The sequence below is a fragment of the Perca flavescens genome, chromosome 2 (assembly GCF_004354835.1).
Source record: "Perca flavescens isolate YP-PL-M2 chromosome 2, PFLA_1.0, whole genome shotgun sequence".
Lineage (NCBI taxonomy): Eukaryota > Metazoa > Chordata > Actinopteri > Perciformes > Percidae > Perca > Perca flavescens.
The window spans coordinates 18,564,142-18,587,916 of NC_041332.1; the positions used below are offsets into that span (position 1 = coordinate 18,564,142).

Below are 23,775 nucleotides of genomic sequence, written 5' to 3' on the forward strand. Positions count from 1 at the left end.
CTTCGCTTAGCACTGAGTGACCCTGAGTAGACTCCATTAGTGGCTTGTGTTGCATCAGTGATGTGATGCATTTTCAAAGACCTTGTTTGATTTTCAGTTTTTACAGGTTCACTGCTGTTACAGCAGCGGACCAAAGTAATGTGTAATGTGTGTCTTCTTCTCTCACTCTTGGACTTGCATCCACCTACAGATTACCTATCGCCTTTTCACTGCATCCATCCCAGACAGCTACACCCAATCACAAATAACTATAATGTTTAAGGTTGAGCTGTGATTGTCACCATGCCTGAACAGACAGGAGAAAAAGCCTCTCCCAGAAACCCAGACTTCATCAACAGAAAATCCAAGAAAAGTCACATCAACCCCCGCAAATTGAGATTGACTGCCAGGTGACAAGCAAAGAAAAAAGGTCTTACTGAAATCAAACACAGGCTGAGATTGTTTGTCACCGTTATCACATGGACCACTCAAACTACTGGTCCATTCATACATTATGTATTGCTACCAGTTAAATACCCATTTATGTGTCCTCATTCAATCTAAAAGTCTAAATTGTGATTTAGACATGCAAACACAAACTGAGTAATGACAGTGCTGCTGTTATGAGTATGGTAATTATGTATGACTCCTGATCACTGTTGTTTTGAAGTGAGTCAAACTCTCTACACCCATCCACCATCTGTCCCGTTACAGAGCTGGCTCCTCGAAAATCATGAATAAAGACACATATTTAACACTCCATTAGCATAGCACGTGTGTAATACTCGCAGAGAACACATTTTTTATTTAAAACTTTAGATTCTACTGAAACGTGTCTCATAAATCATGTTTATATGACACATTATCATGCATAAGTCATAATTCACAAAGGGAATAATTACTGTCTTGTCAAAATGCACATTATCACCACAAATTAATTGAGTCTGGGCCACACATATTGCATTTTGCATACATGGCTGTTAATAGAGGAAGGTGTATGCATATTTCTATACTGTATATGTTAGATACTGAGCCATTGGTCATCAGATTCAGATTATGCAAAGTCATTGGTGAATACTGCTGAAAGTGTCTGTTCTTTTAATGTTAAATTATTAATGTAGCTTGTTGCTATATTGTTTCTGTTCTTCCTTACACATATACTGTAGGTTTTGCTTGTTTGTTTGCTACACAGCAAGATGTGTTAGCAATTTACTTCACATCAAGGTTTTGTTCATTATTAAATTATCAGCCCATAGCTGTAAGAAAATGTCAGTGTTTAGCAGAGAATTGGCATCGTAAAGCCCTAGAAACAATATGATAAAACATATTAAAATGTAATGCATTTACACAGGGTGTTTTTGTTTATATTCTGGAAATTAACTGAGTATTTAAATCTATCAGGACTGTATGCGTATGTCCCTTACACAGCATGCAGTATTTTATCAGTAGAAGGCTGTTTGTTATGTGGGGGGAAGACACCCAGTTTAGACACTGTCACAGACGGTGCTTGGGTCAACACCAACAGGATTGTTTGGATTTGCACCCCAGATACCAGTTGCATGGTGAAATTTGGAAATGTGCCTTTCTGAGTTTTGCCACAAAGGCTGTCAGAACATCAACCTCAATATTGTAATCGCTGATTGCATCATGAATATATGAATATAATTAATATTAAAAGTTTGCAAGAGACGTATCTGAACAATGTATGCTTTTTTTGCTTAACCTGGCAGGACCAACCAATCTTTTTCTTTGGAGCATGAATGCTCTCTATCTCTGGCACCATGGCGACAGTTGTAAATATTCACACAGAAGCTCCAGGAGTTCTTGTTGTTGTTTAGCTAATCCATTTTCCTGGCCCAGATTTCACAAGTAACGGACTCGGTAACTGCAGCGCTATGGTCACAAGCCAGCTTCTCTACCCACGATACTACAATAAGTGATTTGATAAAACATATTAACATAAATATATACCATAGTTTTGACTAGATCTGTATTCCAGGGAAGAAACCAGACAAAATAATAATTACTAATCTGCATACACACAGTTAGGGTTACTTGTATGATGGCAAATCAAAACACCCATCACACACAGGCCCATCACACCACTACGACTCAACCCCTTCTACCCCCTCATTCCTCCAGGAGCTATCAGTCAGTACGGTCAATAACCAACATGAAACCATGACCCATAACTCACACCACCGCCAAACCACAAACCAGACAGGTCATAAATCTCACTGATTCAGTACCTCCATAATTTATCCTACAATAAATAGCTGGTAGTAGTGCGAGTAGTCCAGTTCACATAACACACACCAGCACTGTTAATACCAAACCTTTGTCTTGTTTCTGTTGATGAAGTTTGAGCCTTCGTATGGAGTTTCCATGTTCATTGTGCTCATCAGATTCAGCAGCAATCAATTCTAATTGAAACTACTAGCACTTCCTTAACAGCAGTGCATTTCTCAAGTGAAATGCCTAGCAGACATTTAATTCAAAATAGGTTATAGAAAAATATTTTATAAAGTGTATAAGATGCCATGCTCTATCAGCCATATCAACCACTGCTTTTTATGTGATAGACAAAGAGAGAAGACAGAAGGAGATGGTATAAATGTGAGCTACGGAGGTGGAGTGAGACAAGGAGGTTGCCAGAGGCCGAAGATGAAGGAGGTCGAAACTCGTCGTCTTCTGCTGTTCTCATTAGAGCTTGGCTGCCTGTGACCGGTAGTCCCAGTGGTCTAATCCTGGGGCAACACATATATCACCTCTGACACCATCTTAGCTGAACATCTCCATTAGGAGGCAAAGGCACCAAGCTAGCTTCATAGTAACTGCATTACTGCCAGGGAATAATGTACTCTATATTTCAACAGTGGTGAGTGTTGATTAGACTATTAATCAAGCTTATTTATCTTAGCAAATCATTAGGAAAGGTACTGAGCTACAATACTTGTAAATCACAGACATAAGGCAGACTGAGAACATCAGCGCGGTCGGTTTCTATTAAAAGCTGTTGAATTGAGGAGCTATTGGATTAAAACAGGGACTATGGGAACTGACAATTTAATATAAAGCAATTAAGGCTCACAGAGTCATGTAAGTGTAGGTGTGCCTCAGACCCACTCCTACTTCCTCTTGCAAATCAATTTCTTTTAAATCTTTTCCAGGTCACAAGTTCATAGGAGCAATTTCCTGAATACAGGCATGGAATGAGAAAGAGGGGATGGTTTAATTTACCAGTTCTTGGATATGTAGATGTGATTTATATCCAAGATACCTCAGTAAAACAAAGGCATTGTAGTGGAAAAGGCTTTTGGATCCAACTATCCAGCCCTGCAGCCCACCGGTGCCCCTGACAAAAGCCTCTTTTCCCAGACCGAGGAGCTTTCATTATTCCCTTGCTCTTTTCTCCTAACACTAACTCCACGGCCATGAAAAGGAGAATGAGAAAAATCATTAAACAGGAACAATTTAGATCTCACCAGGACAAATATATGGAAATGGCTTGGATAAAAGATTTTTGTTCGCCGCTTGATATAGTTATACATGCCTATCTTGTCATTCTAGGAGCACATTTGGCAAGTTGTCCAGTTGTCTGGCCAAAACGCACAGCCTTACGAATTGCAAGATTTAGTGAGGAGTATGCCTCCATACCATAGACATCTACTTTAAAAAATTGAATATGAAACACTGAGCCTCCTCACAAGAACGGATAGGGTTTACTTTGACATAATGGGCATAATAAGGAAGTAGTAATTAACACATTGGTTAATCCAAATGACTAACTAATATATTCTAATTTTAATTAATTCCAATGTTTCAGTGTTCTGCCAGCATTTTTTTATTCTTATAAGTGTGGAACAGCATAAATCATCAAGTCATTGCTACCCATGATAGGGGATAACATTACTATCTATAGTACATGGAGAAAGAATTTACAAAAACAGTACTGCTTTTCAAAATGTGTAAATGTACAGAATATTTTTCTGCAACTATGAATAGTCTGAAAATACTTTAACATGATTGGTATAGATGATATGACAAGACAAGTATTAGTGTTTAGCCATATGAACGGCTTGGCTCTATGGATGCCAATGTTGGTTGCTCCACCACTTTGGTCCATACTGAAATATCTCAGCAGCTATTAGATGTGTTGCCATAAAATGTGGTAACGACATCCATGTCTCAGTTTAATAAAATGAAATCCAATATTATTCAGAAATCATCAGTAAAATCACAAACTAAAAATCAAACGTGTTACTAAAGCCACCACATGCAGCGGCCATGACTTCAGCAGCATTTGCAGTTATGATGATGTTAAGGTGTTAAAGTAATGTTAAAGGTCAACAACATGCTCCATCATCATGATCCTCGATAACGCTTTTTTCAAATGATGACTCTATTCGCTATCATGTAGACTTAAAGGACTGGGTATTAAAGCTGACAATATTGTGCATCACTGTGAAAGGAGCCACAGCCAATTCATAACAAGATGGCCATTCATCATCGGAACTAACACCATGGCAAAAAAAAAAAATGAAACATTAATAGAGACATTATTTATCTTTTTGATTTATTCCTGCTTAGACTTGGCTCTAACATCCCTGTCTTAAGTAAAAAGGGCTTCTGGACATTTGATTAAACTCTCTCTCCAAGTCTCTTTAATGGCCCATTTAATAATAAATAAAAGTGATCCCTGTATAAATCAATAAATCTTGTACTTAAAGAGTCTGCATTAAGTTTCCATTATCATGCAAATAAGTGCATTAAGTTGAGTGACTTGATTTTTTAAAGTAACGTTAAATTAAGCTAATAACTACAGTATAATGTTATTCAGTTTCAAGATTACAAAAGGCAGAAGATACCTAACAAGTCCCATCCCTTTTCAGAGGCTCCTTTAAATGTGGCCAAGAAATGCAGCCTCTTTGTACCTACGTTTGGTGGACACTACTGGTAAACTGTAAATCCTTTGCAGCCCTAAGTAAACCTCAATCTATTGTGCACAAGTCAATTGCTTAATGTAGCAATCAGCACACTTGTCGGGTCAGGAGACAACACATGACCATGTCATATTTATCAGGAGGTTATTTATCACTGGTAATATGTTATAAGAACTGGATGGATGAAGAAGCCACTGGTGGGTGTTAATAATAGATTTCAGCCATAACTCCACTTGTTTGTTCTTGTTAGCAGGCTGCTGATGTTGGGAATCACAAGGCATTACAAGGAAGTGGCAGTTATGTGGACATATTTGCCATTTAACCTGGTAGACTGCCAGTTATGCATCCTGTGTTGAAGTTAAACACCGTGACTTACTGTACTGTAAACTGAAGTTTCATGGAACCTGCCGCAAGTTTCCCACTGATATTTTCACTTTACACTCGGCTGTTTACGGGCAACATCCTCATCATAAACTTTGAAGGTTGACGGGGCCGCCCTAAAGTGCCATTAGTTTGCTGTGAGACTGGACTGTCTTTTAAGGAACAGGGGAAGGTTCAGCTTAACCTGCAATTCTTCATCCACATCACCCATATGCAGTATACCGTACCAACAGGCACACACCTGTACATACTGTACAAAGAAAGAGGAAGTGATTGTTTGCTACTTATGAAGCTAACGGTTACAAAGAGGGACAGAGCATAACTGTCAACCTCAGTGGTTTTGCATTGCACTTTAAATGCAATCCTTGTAATACTAAATGCTAAAAGAGGCATGGGCATGCTGGAATAAAGCAAGGGTAGTTTCCAAGGAAACAAGCCATAATGAGGTTATCAAAGAAATTAAAGAACCTATCCTAAAGCAAGGCCTTTGGCACAAAACTGAAGGGAGCCACTCTCAATGGTCTGAGAAAGACAGACAACAGAAACTACTCTCACTGAGCACATAGACATAACGTTTTTTTAGGTCCTAACTATTTTTCGACATGCCAAATATTACTTTCATATATAGCTGAAAATGTTTACATAAAGGTTAATTACTTCTCAACTGACAGTAACTGAAAAGACAGGCGTGTTGTCACAATTCGTATTATAAACAAACATTTAATGGCAAAAATTATTTCTGAACATTGACTTCTCTCTTTCAATGATGGAGAAAATAAACAAAAAGTTGCTGCACTCATACTGACTAGGAGGCTGACCTTGCAGACACAAATTAATATACACAGAACCAGGCCATTTAATCAAGTAATGACCCTGTCTTTATTAGCATAAGTCAGATGGTTTACGGTTAGCATGAACTGCGCACTAATGATGCAATCTTTCTTTTGTTTAAACAGTAGATACCAAAAATGAGGCAGGGAAAATGGCATGGGGCAAAAGGGAATTCAAAGAAATATTTACTTTATTCAGCTGAAATATAATGCAAAAAAAATCCATCTGAACAAGTAATTTAATCTACGACATGACTTGCACTGCCCTGAGAGAAGACCAATATTCTGGTTCATACCTACAGTATCAATGAAATGGGGATTCAGCTGAATTCAGCAATCCCACTGTTCATATTCACTGTGCAATGAAACTGAGCTCAGATTGATGTAAAGCTCAAACACCCCAACTGAGAGTCATTCGGGTTCGGCTTGGTCTTTGGGCACCATTTCAGATATTATTTGCCCAAAAACACATTAAATATTCCCATCAAACAGTCATATGAGAATTCTGGCACAGAGTTGAATGTCTTTGCTATGAGGCTGCTCTCCTTTCTTATAACTGCACTATGCAATTTCCAGACAGGTATTTATGTAACCAAGGTCTAAGAGGAAAAAGTTAACTTGCAACACATACAAAAGTAACTCAGGTAACTAAGTCTGTAACCTTGGAAAGATTGAGTTAAAGAGTGTGTGGGAATTTTAGATGTTTTTCCGTGCATGCACTGCTGTATTCAACTTGTCATAAAGACTGAGGTCTATAATGCTTGTTGACATGACTGACTTCCTCGCCCACACAATAATATTTCCGCATACTCTTCTTGAGCATTTTCATTCAAGATCTAAAAAAAAATAATAAAAATCAAGCATCGAACCATTGCAGGATACGATTTCGAAACCTGATCCAGTTTAGCTGTTGGAGAGCAATTATGCTGTCAGGCTCTGTATTCAAAATGGCAATTATATTCCAGCTGTTATCAAACATTACTGGTTATAGTGAAAACTATGGGGATTTAAAAAAAAAATAAATAATGCTCAGCTCAAGAAATATGGATCACTGATAGTACAAGCAGAGGTGGAAAATAAAGAAATAAATGTACTCACGTTACTGTATTGAGTAGTTTTGTTGTGTATTTTGTATTTTTCAAGTAGTTTTTTTAAATCAGTAATTTAAAATGTACTGATAAAGTTTTGAGTGAAGTATTGTATTTTGCTACATTACAAATCCCATCCGTTACGGAGTTAAAAAAAACAAACTTAAACTAACAAAAACCGAAAGGAAGAAAATAAATCTCGGCGGAAACCACTACAGTGACGAATGATCAGCATCTAGTCTGCCAAGTCTTTCTGTAGGAGATTGAGAATGAGATGGAGGTGGATCAGGCGAGCGATGACAGTTCAGAGACTCTTTCAGTAGAAATGCTAGCTGAAACATCCAATTATGCTGCCCAAAACGACGAAAAATCCTTGGCCACATTTGAAAGACTGTTTTTCATTTAAATTCAAGAGGGCCAGTAGTATCATCATGCAATGCCAGATGTGCCTGCCAAAGGTGACTGAACTGGCAGCATTCAATAACTCCACATCTAATCTGCGGAAGCATGTTTTGTTAAAGGAACACGCTGACTTATTGGGAATTTAGCTTATTCACCGTAAGCCCCAGAGTTAGACAAGTCGATACATACCCTTCTCATCTCCGTGCGTGCTATAAGGCTGTCTGACGGCTCCAGCGGCATCAGTCCAGTACAGAACATGCAGGTGAATGGTTCCAGTAATCCTACCGCTCCGAATAAGTGACAAAATAACGCCAACATGTTCTTATTTACATGTTGTGATTTATAGAGTCAGAGCGTGTACAATAAACAACGTAACATGAGACATAGCCGTCTTCTAACTGTAAACAAACCAGGAACTATATTCTCAGGCGGAAGAATATAGTACTTGGGCAGAGTGATATGCTCGCAGCAAGCCTGTCTGAGAATATAGTTCCCTGTTTGTTTACTGTTAGAAGATGGCTGTGTCTCATGTTACGTTGTATTTTGTACACGCTGTGACTCTACAAATCACATGTGTTGGCGTTAATTTGTCACTTTTGTCACAATTGGGAGCAGTAGGCTAGTTGGAACCAGTTACCTGCAGGATCTGTGCTGGGCTAAGCTAATGCTGGAACCGTCAGACAGCCTTACAGCACGCACGGAGATGAGAAGGGTATGCATCGACTTGTCTAACTCTGGGGGTTACGGTGAATAAGCTAAATTCCCAATAAGTCGGCGTGTTCCTTTAAGTATTTGTGAATTGGTACTTCAAACAAAGTTTTCATGACTAATAGAAAATTGCCAATTATCAAAACAACATGTATTGTGACATTGCTAATTTTTGTCTAGCACTAGCAACCCGTAGGACAACGTATGTAGGACACTGGTTAAATTAATTCACATACATCTAATTAGCTCATACGGGCTACTTAGGTGTGTAGAAGCTAGCTGCTAGTCTGGGGTATGAACATTAGTCTCGGTTAAACAAAACCGAAATTGTCACCGGTTTGAATGTGAACAAGCCTTTGAATTTACAGTCACATCAAATGTATCAGCCGTGTGAATGGTAAAGGAAATGAAATGTCATGTGTGACATGTGTTATGTTGTTATTACATATGTATGACCCTGTCCTATTTTCACTACATGGGAGAGATCCCCCCGCCCCGTTTTACAGTTTTTTTTTTATGTAACTAAGTAACTTTTACTTAAAGTACATTTTAAATGAACTACTTAATACTTTTACTTGAGAAGTTTTTCAGATAGGTAATTTCACTTCAACTTGATTAATATTTCATCAAAGTATTGGTACTTTTCCTTGAGTAAAATATTTTAGTACTTTTTCCACCTCTGAGTACAAGTAATGTCTATAAAGAATATGCATATCCGGTTGCTTTACTGGTAACTGGCAGATAATGCACACTGCACGCATAATGGCCACTTGTGGGTGAGAGCGGTCAAGAGGCATGGCACGTAATGGAAGGATGTGGATTGCTGTCTGCACAAATTACACAAGGGGCACTCAAGGGGAACTCTTGTAGATATAACAATTAGAATCAGCCATAATGGCAGACTTCTGTGCCACAGGTACAGAAACAGTATGGCAGAGAGTCAGATATACAGCAGTTGTAAGGGGCTGCTCTGAGGTGTATGGGGCTCTGTGCACATTAATCATCTTATTCTCCATTCACACTGTGGCCTAGAATGGCAAAGGCTATTGAAATAATGGTTTTAGGATAAAATCCTAAAGAAAAAGTAAGCAGGTGGCCGGGTTGACTCAGTGGGTAGAGCAGGCGCACATATATTTAGAGGTTTATGCCTCGACGCAGAGGTCCAGGGTTCTACTCCAATCTGTGACAATTTCCTGCATGTCTTGCCCCTCTCCCTCGCCTTTGTCACCTGTCCTGGTCATAAAAGGCGGAAAAGCCCCAAAAAATTATCTTAAAAAAAAAAAAAAAAAAAAAAAAAAGAAAGAAATCAGCAGCTAGCACTTTTGAGCAGGCCATTCATGATTTAGTATAGTATTAAATAAAGAAAATCTGTTTTAAAAGCAGCTTTCAGAATTTATCACAGTATCGCCGTCTCATCTCCGCTGGCCCCCTACCAGATGTCAGTAACAACCCAAGTAATCCACACATACAAAGAAATCAAAACATGAATTTCCACGACAAAAGTTATGTGTAATAAAGTGGAATGATAATGGGATTAAATATTGAACACATGAAGAAAAAGGGGTGTAAAAAGGCATGGACATTTCAGCAAGACAATGATCCCAAACACACGGCCGAGGAAACTCTCAATTGGTTTCAGAGAAAGAAAATCAAGCTGTTAGAATGGCCCAGTCAATCACCCGACTTGAATCCAATTGAAAACCTCTGGAAAGAACTGAAGATCAGAGTTCATAGAAGATGCCCCCGGAACCTTCAAGACTTGTGTGAAAGAATGGACAAAAAATCACAGCTGAGCAATGTGTGCGACTAGTTTCTTCATACAGGAGGCGTCTTGAAGCTGTCAAAGGCTTTTCTACTGAGTATTAAATAAATTTCAGCAAGCGTGTTCAATACTTTTTCCCTGTGTCATTTCACTTTATAACACACAACTTAATTTATGGACTTATTTGTTTTGATATATCTTTGTATGTGTGGATTACTTGGGTTGTTACGGACATCTGGTGAAAATTTCATGCCGATAGCCCCATGAGAAATATCTTTACTGAGAAAAATGTTGGCGCGTTCATTACTTATTTTCCCCGCTGTATATCCTCTAAATTGATTATTGATCATGAATGTGGTCAATGATCGTTGAGGAAATTGCTCAATGTTAGCATAGAAAGAATCCAATCACGGCAGGCAATTACTGGGCAGGTCTTTTATTCGTTATCCATTCTGTTGATTGCACTTAGCGATACTTACCAAGAACACAGATGGGTTTGGATGCAGTGGGAATTTCATTGATCGAATGAAACTGGTTTGGCATGCTAATTGGCTTGTGACTCGTCTGGGCTTCCATGTGTGTGTGTATGCGTGTGTTCGTGTATCAGTCTGAGGGAAAAACATACTTAGGATTCTCCTCAAGATGATGCTATTGATTCTTTTGCTTACCACGTAAGGTCTTAGCAGTCAGTAAATATCGTGCTCATGACCAGCAGGACTTTGGGGAACAAAGGAAGAAACTCGAAACTTGAAAAGGACACAAGCCCACTGGGTGTGAACATTTGTTCTCCCATGAGGACAGCTCAGAGAACCAGAGACAAATCTCTAGTTAGCCTGTTTTGGAAGATTGTAGATGGACGAGGCTGTTTTCCTCTTCAACGACTCAACACTTCCAGTCAAGCACATCAGTGGATTAGCCTGACCTGGCTTTGTGCCAGCTCTCACACTGTGTCTCCCCCCAACAACTTCAGCTTCTGTGGCTATGGACATCGTGTACAGTGAACCACCCTGAGAACACTTTGTGATGCCAAAACTCAGACACGCAGGGCAAAAGCAGAAGAGATTGAAATCAGTCCTGGGCTCCAAAAAGGACTGAATTACATGTTCAATGTAGCCTGTCAGACTGGCGATCAGATTGCCTATTGGCAATCTCGAGTAACCACGATTGGATGATTTGAAAATGATAGAGATCGCCCAAGCCTATTGCCCATATACACTGTATATGTGAAGCTCTGATGTCACAGCGTACCATTAGTTGGGCTAGAGCAAACTAATAGCAGACCTTAAAAAATAACGCTATTTGCAATATGATACTGTATCACAAAATCCACAATCTGCATAACGTTACTTCTTCATTATTTTCATTCGATCTTTAAAAAATATGAAGTGCCCTAATGGATTCAGATAATAACTCACCAAAGTGACAACCGCATCACAGAGAGCCTTGTTACCTTTATCTGTGTTAAAAAAGTTCAAATGACTGGTATTTCTCCACCTAACTTTAGGCCTGTAACAGATGAAAGAATGTATTTTTTAAACACAAGCTGCTGCAGTGTTTCTCCAGGGGTGCATCTCATACCAACCCTGTAGCTCTCCTCCCAGCAGGCTCAGAGGCCTCGGCCCAGCTTCCTGTTCAAGCTCCAGGCAAGCACGAGGGGAGACACAGCTGGCTTTTATTTGAGCAGCTTTTCCACAGCATACACAGGTCTTACATTTACCCCGCATATAGACCTTTTTGTTTTGTCCAAAGTTATTGATGTTTTAATATTTGGATAGACTGAGAATATTCGAAAACATTTCAAATACAATGACACTATTGAACTCTCAAAAGAGATCTTGGTACAGAGTTGAGTCTACTGCACTAATCATTCTTGACTGCCACCCATTGTGAGATGTGGATGATGTAATGCTGTAATATTCTGCACACCGCTGGCAAAGGCCCACCATACAAATGCGGTCAGACACTGCAGATATAATGTTTGACATAACAATTTCGTCACAAGATCTGCACAGGGTGTTAACTTACTTGGCAGATATGAGGCTTATTTAGGTGACAGGATACATCACACATTTATAACCCATGATTCAGTTACAGATAAATTATACATGCTCCCTTTGGAAACTGCTGTGGGCAAATGTACAGCATTTGTAGCCAATTTAAATGACAAAACAAAAAGGAAGTTTGCCGCACCAATATTTAGTTCAAAAATACATTGACTAAACAGGTTGTTGGTCCTCAAAAATATTTTCTGACAGAATATTATGAAGTTCATACTGTATTCTGTCTATAATTAGCAAACTTGCAAGCAAGCTTACTCCGGCTGAGATTTGAAGTAACTGATAGGGTAAGGTTTTAATGGGATTTTAAAAAGGCAGGGTTAATCCAGAGCACAGCCAGTTAACTGCAGGACTAGGAAAACACACCCCAGTGAGGAAGGAAGTGACATCTCCATTTGCAGTAAAACAAGGTGTTATTGACCGAAAGCCATTTCTGCTACAGTTGTTGGAGAAAAATATGCCCTTGAGAGTGTAAAATGCAATAACTTAGCAGCCTTGTAAGTCGAGCAGACCATCACATACATTCAGACTTCTACAAACATAGTTGTACTTTAATTTATATTTTGGAAATCAAGGTCTGTACTGTGCAGGACACTACTGTACATGATGTTAGAGAGAGCACAACATTGTTATAACCATTTGCCTTGCACAGTCATGGCTGACTGGCTTTAAAACACCTCTCAAACCAGGTCCAAGAAAAAGCTTTTGTCAAAAACAACCCTTCCAGCAACACAATTGTCACTGTATTTTTATTTCAGCCATCCATTGACAAATGTGAACATTTACGTTGTCTGGATGATAAAGGGATACATTTTTATCCCTTTCCATAATTCACCCCGGTACACTGACATTTAAACCCTTCCATAATGGGTGACACTTTAACACAGTGACATCATGAGGACACATCAGTGTGCCAGAGAAAGCTGGTGTTAAAGGACAAATCTGGCGCGAAATGAACCTAGGGGTTAATAACACGTGTACCGAGTCTACGGTTCTCTGGGATTTGTTTTCATGCTAATCGAATGTGACCAGTTTTATCGCAAACCGCTAATTACCTTACAACGTCGCCGGGGCACGCATAAAGTAAAAATAAATCGTTATTTCTAAACCACTAACAAGGCTAAAAATAGCACCACACTTCCACGGTAGCATAATGAGGGTCCCTACATGTAAACCGAAGCATTGAGAACTTTCTAAGTGTACAGACAGTTTATTAAAAAGATAGTTTAGAAAGGCAGTACCTTTTACGTATACAGGCAGGCGCCATCTTGGGAAAAGAATGTGCATTCAGTTCAGCTCACGTCGCACAGAGTTCGGTGAACTCGGTACACATGTGTTATCAACCCCTTGGTTCATTTTGAGCCTGAAAGTGGCACTATAACATTTTCTAAACCATTCAAGGATTTTACCATAAAGGCCAAAACCAAGACATCAACATGGACTGTTGAGGAAGCGCTTAACATTTTTACTGCTGCAGTGGAGGGCCAGGAGGCCATTTTAAGGTTTGATTTTAAGCTCTGTCATTTTCAGGGGGTACTGACTCATTTAATTTTATTGTGTTTTGTGTATTGTGTTTATAGTTTAGAGAAACATATAATAGTGTGATCCACTTCCAATCATTCCATTAAATGTCTGCAGGAGCAAGGTGCAATTTCATCATTATATATTATACTCTAAACATATATTACACATTAATGTATACAATATTCCTGTTTTATTACTACACTGCATTCCCTTTTCCAAAACCAGAGAACAGTAACTGTATTTGAGTGCAGGGTAAAAATGTTGGAATGGGTTTTCCTTGTGCGTTAGCAATCTGTCTGTAAGTTAGAATCACACTCCTCTGAGGAGCCATGTTCACTTTTGGCATGGAGATACTCTTGATAAAGTGCTGGGGTGGGAGGGATATAAGCAACAGGATATCAGCTAGGGCTTTCTATTTATCGGCTCATCTAATTAATCAGCTTTTGTCAGCTTAGGAACAGTTTCGGTGGCAGACAGTTTTCAAGGATCACTAAATTAATCCGGGGCTTAAGGCAATCTGTAAGAACAGGCAACAACAGTCTACTTTTGTATAAATGACAAAGTTTAATACGGGAGAGGACGAAGGAGAGACAGAAAGGCAGAAAGAGAAATGTATTTGATGCTTTCTGCAGTTCTGTGCATCTGCAAAACAAAAGGCTGATCTCAAAATTAAAAACAGTTATAAAGCACTTCACCTTCTGAAATTGGACCTACAACCTGCAATTGTGAGGCCAATAAGAACTCATGGGCAGACAGTATAAAAGCTCCTCATCAACTCGCACAGCTCCCAAATTACATTTGACAAGAAGAGGTTCAAATTAGGGGGACCACTATGCCACACAAGAAAGGCTTGCTGTGCTAATTGATCTATTGTGCAAAGGAGCAAAATCTACAGTCGATAAAATTCGATTATTAAAAAAGTTGGCAACGAATTTCATTATCGATTTATCTCTGCGAACTCAGTCGCAGAGAAAAAAAAAAAAAAATTAGTTGAGCACAGAGCGATCCGCGCGGAGCAGCACAGAGCGCTCCGTGCGGAGCGGAGCAGCGCGGAGCGAAAGAAAAGAAAAAAAGAGCATAGCTGGGGTAAAGGAAATACGGAGAGACCCGTAACGTTGTTCTCAAACACATGGCGGAGGCAGAGAAATCAGTACGACCTAAGTCATCCACGGTGTGGGAGCATTTCACACTAAATAAATCGAAAACGTGTTAATTGTAAGATAAGCAAAAGCGACAAGGTATGGCACGGGCGCACCACGGTGATGAGTCAGCACCTAAAACGTAAACATGTTGGAGTCCTTGATGAGGAGGAAGGGAGTTAAACAGCAGGGTAAAGTCACTACACTATCCTACTTCTGTTCCGTTTTGAAGTGAGGAAAGTAACGTCCCTCCAGTAGCTCATCTGGTGCTGGTGTGGTGTTTACTCGTTATCCAGCTGACTAGCATGACAAGCTAGCGTTAGCTCGTTAATAATAGTAGTAAATTTGTATCTGTTGTCATGTATATATATTCTGTGCTTTGTCCCATATCAGTTATTGTTGACAAATATATTTGTGTGTGTTGTATAAATGAACTTAAGTTGCACTTACCACAATGATGGTAATAATTTAATGAATAAGCTTCAAGTGTGTGTGTGTGTGTGTGTGTGTGTGTGTGTGTGTGTGTGTGTGTGTGTGTGTGTGTGTGTGTGTGTGTGTGTGTGTGTGTGTGTGTGTATCTGCATCTGTCTGTCTCTGCTCTTTGGGTTACTTACCTTTACACAACTATTAACTAAAACAACAAGTATGTATGTATGTATGTATGTATTGAGTTGATGTAAATTAATGCTTTTTTGTTTTTTTATCCGATTCATCGATTAATCGAAAAAAATAATCGACAGATTAATCGATTATTAAAATAATCATTAGTTGCAGCCCTAGATTCAGCAAAGGAAATGCAATGGAAGTGTCAGAGCTATCGCCCTTTCTCTGCTCTGATAATAAGAATGGAACAGCAAACATCACACCAGGGGTCTAACCATTAGACAGCAACGTAAGTATGGGAGTATGTGTCTAAAAGAATTATTCAGAGGTTTTTAATTTGATGGTGAAGATTAGTAAGATAATATGTAACTAGGTATTAAACTGACACAACTACAGTGTAAAAGACTTATGAGCAGAGCACAGCAAGACTATCAAGAACTGTGGTACGAGCAAAGAGCCCCCCTAACTATGAGGCTGGGCCTCCAAACAGCATGCATGGAATAACATGTATATTACTAATTGCCTGTTGCTGTATTCAAATGGAAAACTGTCCGCACTGTTGATTTAATGGCATAAATTTGGGATCCATGAGATGTGAAGTTAGGAGCGAGCATCGAGGTGTCTGGCTCTCGCTTGCATGTTCTCTCCATCTTCACAGTGAGCACTGCTGATGCTTCGTAATACAGTAGATCTTTTCCAGCTGAGTTATAGCTGCAGATGGAGCTGAATACATCGATCTCTGATAACATCTCTGCAGTTTCTGGGATTGCTCTAGGATATAAATCACACTAGACGACAAAACAGGCTAATAAATAGAAAACACTGTGACACCCTTGCAGAGAAAAATAGTTTTTTATTTGGCAGTGCTTTAGGAATTTAATTACTTCCAAACGCCCCCAGAATGCCTGCAAACACTTTATTTCTGTCAGCTGAGGCCAGGATACAAAATAACTCAAAGGCGTGAAAGCATAGCCTACAGTATGGGTTTGGACTTGATGATGGCAAATTTAAAAGTACCACTGTTTAAAATAGGAAGTAGGAGTTTCACATGGTGAAAACTCCTCACGTGAATCTGTAAAATTACAGCCAGATTTCTACTCTCTTCATCTCCTTGACTCACTCTATTCACCCTGCTGCTACTAAGGTTTTCCCAGCACATACAACCATCTCTCTCCAGAGTTTACTCTATATGAGGATTCCTCAGGAGTGTAGAGGGTTGTGTCTCGTTTCTGCCTGTGTGCACGCAGTTAGAGTTTGCCCAGGGTGTCTAACCCCTACTATCCTGAGAGACGAGGCATTCTCACCCATGAGAATAGCGAGCCAAACAACAGCACATTTAAATACCACCAACATTTAACTACTCCACACAGCAGTCCGGACCGATGTACTGTACAAAGACTAGTGTCAGTTATGAGAAGAGTATGACTTTTACTCTGGTGGGGATTTCTGAAATTCCTAACTTTCTTAATGGCCGGAAGTCTTAATGTGCACTTCTAATATCTAATATATATATAAACCAATCCAGATAAAAAACAGACTTGCATACACAGATAGAAACACACCCACAAAGAAACAGATGCATGCACACGCTTCACACTACACGACAAAGAAAGCACACACACTGTTACACAGTGGTTTAAACCTCTCCATCCTCCCAGGGGCTCTAGCATTGCAGAGGCTATAAATAATCACAGGAGATTACTGGGTGTGATGCATGTCACAACCTCCATCAATGTGTAAACGCTGCACTAGATGTATATTAAGCTACACATGAACACATAAAGAGTAAATGCTTTGGGGTTACTTTGAAAAAGGGACAAACAAGCTGGCCATGTGAAGTTAAAGAGGACTCTTTACAAAATGAACATTATCCCAGGTACAAAATGTGAAATCAATCAATCAATCAATCAATCAATCAATCAATCAATCAATCATAATCTATAAATCGCAGAAACGTCTGTCTGTCTGTTGCACATATCTCTCAAACCGTTAGTCCAATGGATTTCAATCTTGACAGGTGTCTTGCTATGGGCACGAGTAAGTGCAGTGCCAAGGTTGACGTTGTTTGGATTAGAAATGCAAAAGATATTGTTAAATATATATCGTAAAAGAAGCACACATTGGCTTTTGCCACTCTAGCCGCTGGCCACTCCCCCTCTCACACTGAGGACCAGAGAGCAGCGGAGCTTTGGCAGCTAAAATGTGACATACACCTCAGACCCACAAAAATGTCTTTGACTTTGAATAAACAAACAAGAATTCCCGAATTTAAGGATGCTTTTTCCGTGTCTATTTTTTCGCTAAGAGGAAACTCAATAAAAAGCCATTTGCCAACACTAAATATCAAACAAAAGCCAGACACTATATAGTATTAAGTTGCTGTGAGCTGTAGCCTACATTCACCACTTATAACCAGAGGCAGAACATAACCTAATCTCGCGAGAAAATCTCACAGCTGAACCAGGCAGACACAGCACTTTTCATCAGACTCACCCCGGGTTAATTAAGTACTGCTAACTAATAACATTACCGTTGCCAAAATACCCACACAAATCACATCCATACTTCACCGTTAACTGTCAAGCCACCAAACCTGTATGGAAATGAACACCTCTGCTGAAGTTTTAAATTCATCAATGATCATCTCCACACAATAACTCAACTCTAACTCAAGAGTAACGGTTTTGAAAGATAGAGAGGCAAAATCTAAACCAAAGAGACATTTATTTATCATGTGGACATAATGGGATGAGTTTATTTGGCCCGATGTCTACCTTTAAATTGAAATCGCAGGATACAGCATTCAGGTGTCACTTAACATCACACTAAGGCAGTACATACACAGAGTGAGTGTGTCTCCAAAGACTGGGTCCTGAAGAAACCAAAAGTTGGCAAGTCATGCAACAGCGTGCAATTGTAAATCGAAGAAAGATAAGCCTGATTAAACATGTGTGACTTTAACTCAAAAGTACTTGAGACCTTGTGATTAACGGTCGCACTATATCACTGGCAGGATGTTTTGATGAGCTAGTTAATCAAGTCAATCTAGCAGGCCTGAAGCAAGGACTCTTTAATGAGCTTCACCTTAAAAATACTTTGTTGCATTTTGAGACTTGAGGCCAAATGTCTAGACAGAAAATTAAGTTATTTTGTCAGATTCATAAAGTGCTGCATTCATGGTCCAATTAACAGGTGCAGTTAACACTGATTCAGTGATATAGGTATACTAAACTGCAGGTAACAATAGCAAAACCTTTACTTCTACAAAGTACTTAGCTAAGTGGTTCAACATATCAGTAGGGCTGGGCAATATGGCCTAAAAAGAAATTATGATTATTTATGCCAATTGTGTGGAAATATAAATTGGTTTGAGTGTTTTCCCTACCATTGTTTTTTTTTTGGTGCCCGCCGGCCCCCTCCAGAAAGAATGACAAAATTATATAAATATGCTATATATTCCACAACAACAAAACGGATGCGTGAGATAAAGCTGTTTTCACACATACAGGTAATTCACTTCGCGTTCCTCGCTAAAAGTTCAAATCATTGACTTTATCACGCAAGCTTGCCCCTAGTTTCACCTGTTGCTGAGTAACGTACATTAACATCCCATGGTCTCATGAATGTAGCATACCTGTAGCAAGCTCCTTCGTATTAACTAGCGGTAAAAAAAAAAAAAAAAAAAAAAAAACGTTGAAGAGGAGCTCCGTGCTACAGAGCGGCGATTGCTAGTTGTTTAAGCCGCTACAGACCTCCGTCACAGCTCGGTCGTATCAGCAACATTTAGTAGATGTGTTGAGCCCCAACAGAGTTCCTCAACACCGCCTCTGGTGCTCCTCTGGTGCTCCACGTGGTGCTCCGTCAGGTCAGGCATTAGTTGGGGGTTCAGTTATCCGAGAATAGGTGACTCTCAGCCGGGGACATAGCACCGCGAGCTGCCGGTCATTTCGGCGGAGATTGCGGATAAGTAAGTAATGAAACGACTAGTAAAGAAAAGAACTAATGTTAGTCCCTGTTGCTGCCATGTTGTTTGTGTATCTCTATGGCAAACGCGCGGGGCGAGGGCTGAGCCCGTTCGGAACTACGGGAGCCCAGAGGGGAGCGTTGGTGGATGTTAAGGAGAAAACAGATTTTCATTTTAACAAAATCAACGTTAACTACACATTCGAGTTAATCGATAATCGATTTATCGCCCAGACCTACATATTAGGAAAGACACTTATTCACTTTCTTGCAGTTAGATAAGAAGATTGATATCACTCATGTCTGTACTGAAAATATGAAGCTACCGCCAGCAGCTGGTTAGCTTGGCTTATCTTATTTTATAAGACTGGAAACAGGGGGAAACACCCAGCCTGGCTCTGTCCAAATCATCCTACCAGCCCCTCTTAATCTCATCAATTACCACAATATATCTTGTTTGTTGAATTTGTACAAATGGGCAAGCGCATTTAATTCCTGGAGTCTTGTTGTCACCGTGAGGTTGCCAGGCAACCAGCGGAGACTCCAGGAGAGACGTTTACATGTATCATTTCAGAAGAATAATTACAGCTTAGTTAAGCCCCAAACCGCAGGTTAAACCGACCACAGACAAACTTTAACAAATAGATAAGAACCTTTTTTTCAACTGTGAGGTGTCCTGATATAGAAAGTAGCAGACTCTGTGGAGGAACTTCATTTTTAAATAGTCATATATTATGACTTGCATAAAGGAAAAGCATGAATAGAGCCATAAATATATTGTTAAGGTATATCTTTTTGTCAAAATGTTTTGTAGAAACTTAACTGGTATATTCCTACATTTGTGTAAATGCATAATTTATACATCGGAGCTAAAAAAAAAAAAAAACGTCAATATTACTCCCTTGTCATGATGTGGCTAGTGTGAGGAGCACTAAAAAATATAATCATATACCATGATACCACAGCATTTCTTTTCACTGCTGCTGCAGGTAACATGCTGCATATTTTTAACAAGATGACGATCAAGACACAATCTACCATGAGCAATATTCTCCGTCATATACAGTGTAGATGTCAGTAATTTGATATGATCATAAAAATGACATTATCATTTGACGCTTGAAAGTCACAAAGGCAGAGAAACACCAACAGGTGGTGACACTAGACAAGCTTCCTGGATTGTAAATCAACCGAGTCTGCACTTGAATGAGCAGACAAACAGGGCAGGTTATGTTAAGTTCTGCCAGACTGACAAAGTCATATAAGAAACAATTCTCCTCATTTATTATGAGCAACTTCGAACTGCACAAGCATTTGAGGATAAAAAAAGAGAAAGAAAAGAATGGAAAAATAAGAGAGGCAATGAAATGGACCCATGACCTGGAACAGACGAGGTGAGGAGTGAATAAAAGGCAGCACGAGTGCATGTTAAGTAAGAATAACTGAGAGGATGAGCACAACTCCTTGACCTGTAAAAGATAAGGTCGTCTGGGACGAAAGGAGAACATTGTGGAGTATGTGGGAGGAGAAAGAAAGTGTAAAAAGAAAAAAGGCATAAAGTAGGATATATATCACAGTGGAAAAAGGAAAAACTGTGGAAAATGAGAAAATAATAGCTGCAATGAATAATGAGAAAAAAGATAAAACTTTAATGTCCCCTGTGGTTAAATTGGGTAATGAAATGAAAGAGCCCGGAAAAGAGAACGTGAAGAGATTGTCAAGAGAAATTTAAAACATGCCATAACAGCTTAATTACAGAGGCCTGTTTGAGCTTAAGATCTGCTCATTCAGACAGCATTTCCTCTGTCCCTTCAGCTCCCTTGGCTGCGGTCAGTTGGCCAGAGAAACTGCTTTTTGTGGTTTTTACAGCCTGCAGTCAGGAGGACATTACTCTCCACAGCTCTCCACTGAGTGGGCCTGTGTGGGTGGGTGTGTGTGAATGTGTGGGGAGGTGCACACCACCGAGCTGGAAATGCTCCAAGATATCACTACAGCATTATTGCCACTTACATAACTGAGCCTTTCTCTTTCTTATTTCCTCTATCTTTTTCTTACAAAACCAGACTTTTTCCTGTCTCTTTTCCCGCTCTGACAGCAGGTTTATCTCCATCTCCCACAACGTGTTAATTTCATACTTCACTGTCACACAAGCATGCAACAAATGCCAAGGCGGCATGAAACTCTAACAGTTACTCTGTGGTTTTGAGAAATTGCATTAGCCCACAAAGGCAAAGGGAGCACAGCTATGAAGAGGCCGCCTCACAGCGCACTGCTGAAAATCAACCACATCCTTTGTCAGTGTTGTAAACAAAAGGTCAAATGAGGAAGGCAGGCCTACCGATGCAAATGACAAGCTCACATCTCTCTGGTGCCTTAAATGCAAACAGCCCTGACATATTGTTTGCTATAGATGATGAACAAGTCTTAGAATGGCATGTGCAACTCAGTGCTCTTCCACACGTTAATGTAATACCAAATGGAGTTGTATCTTAGGTAACAGTTTAATATTTAAAGCCAAGTTATTATTTAATCGTATTTAATATACCAGAGTAAAATTGATTGAGTGTATTACTTATCTGACTGGATTTTAATTGCCTTTTAGTATACAGTTACTACATCTGAGAGGAAGCAGACAAGGGCAGATGGGAAGCAAAAACACCGTCAACTGCGAAACTTTTAGTACCCAACAGATTGCACGAAGGTCTGCCAGCATGGGCATATTTGAGACATGTCAGCTCAGAGCAGATGATGGATGAGCTGGGCAATTTGAACCCTGTGTGTATTTGTCTGTGTGTGTGTGTGTGTGTGTGTGTGTGTGTGTGTGTGTGTGTGTGTGTGTGTGTGTGTGTGTGTGTCCTAGCGTCTTCCCTCTGTGTCAGCTTGTTTGGATGTTAACCGAAACCTTTGGAACACTTTTGGGGCCATCCATATCAGGCTATGACTTCCTGTCGCAGAAAATAACAACCAATAATGGGAGAGCAGGAAGAAGAAAATTGGTGTAAAGGAAGCAGTGACTGATTACATGTCAGGAAATGGACGTGTTCTTGTTCATCTTTGTAACAGCCAGCAGTCAAACCCCACAGCGCCTGGATAAGTGGTTGGCATTATAGGCAGATCAATCGCGCAATACAGTAGTTTAATATTTAGCTGGTTAGTCGACAATGTGCGACACAATTAGGCGGCTTGGAACCAGACCAGTATTTTTTGCATCATTTAGCTTGGTGCCATACACAAATGGCATTCCATCAACATGAACTGTCTCACTCATCAGACATACGGATTGAAATTTGAGATGAAGCAGAAGTGTGGAATATGTGACGCGTCAAACTAAGGGCTCAGAAAAGACCATGAGTGGCAATCATTTGTAGAACTAAAATATTATAGACTCATCTTAAAGGTCTAATACTAAATTCAAGGATCGTCAAAAATAGCAACAGGCTGTTGCAACAAATCATTTATCTGAGTCAGAATCTGGTTTATTGTTTCAGTGTGTTATTTGTGTTTGTCTGTCCTGTTTTTTCAATGACATCAGGGACCATGTTGGAAATAAGGTTTACACTAAACACTACACTATTATTTTAGGATTGTTAATTTTTCTTATATATCAATTAATCAATCAGTTATCATTTAATCACATTCCAAAAGGTATAGTCAATATACAATGATAACGAGAGTAGCAAATGGACTGGAAAATATTTAACATTTTTGCATGTTGAATGACTTAACTTGATGATTAATAATTGTAAAAATAGTTGATTAATGTTTGCTGCAAAACTGTGCAGGAAATCTGCATGACTGTAGATTTGCCAGTTCTATGTTCCTGACGTAACCACCGTATATAAGCAATCCACACTGTTAGCACATGCAGAACAAAACATCAAAAGGGAGTGAACGGAGTTTATCTAAGAAACAAACCATGCATTCACGGTCAGCAGCAGGCAGCATATACACACATGCATAGAAACAAATACACACACCACAATAGCAGAAGTCATTCACAGAGCCTGTGAAGTGAATGAGCACGCAGCTCATGAGCTTGGTTCATGCTGACTCATGTCTGTAGTGCTACAATATATAAAAAATTTTTAAAGACTACGACGTGAGCTGTAAGCATGTAATGTCATAAGCTCACGCCTCATGCACACACTATCCGCGCGCACACGCACACACACACACTTTTTCTCTCTCTCTTGGAGTCTCACACACAGACCCAAACAAACCCACAGAGTCAGTGCTGTCAAATGTGTCACCCCTTGTAACCACCAGCAAGTCACGGCTGACACAAAGTGAAGCATGTTGCGGCTGGTGCTAAGGCGGTGGGGGGAAACGAAGGAAGAGAAGGAGGAGAAAGATGAGGGCAATGATGCTAAAATTAGTACTCTGTGAGAAAGTGACA

The 23,775-nt window shown here is 39.6% G+C and overlaps 1 protein-coding gene across 1 annotated transcript in view; it reads right to left on the minus strand.

Annotated features, from left to right (window-relative positions):
- The window catches only part of prkcaa (protein kinase C, alpha, a), a 155,948-nt gene that overhangs the window by 99,710 nt on the left and 32,463 nt on the right, over window positions 1-23,775 (minus strand).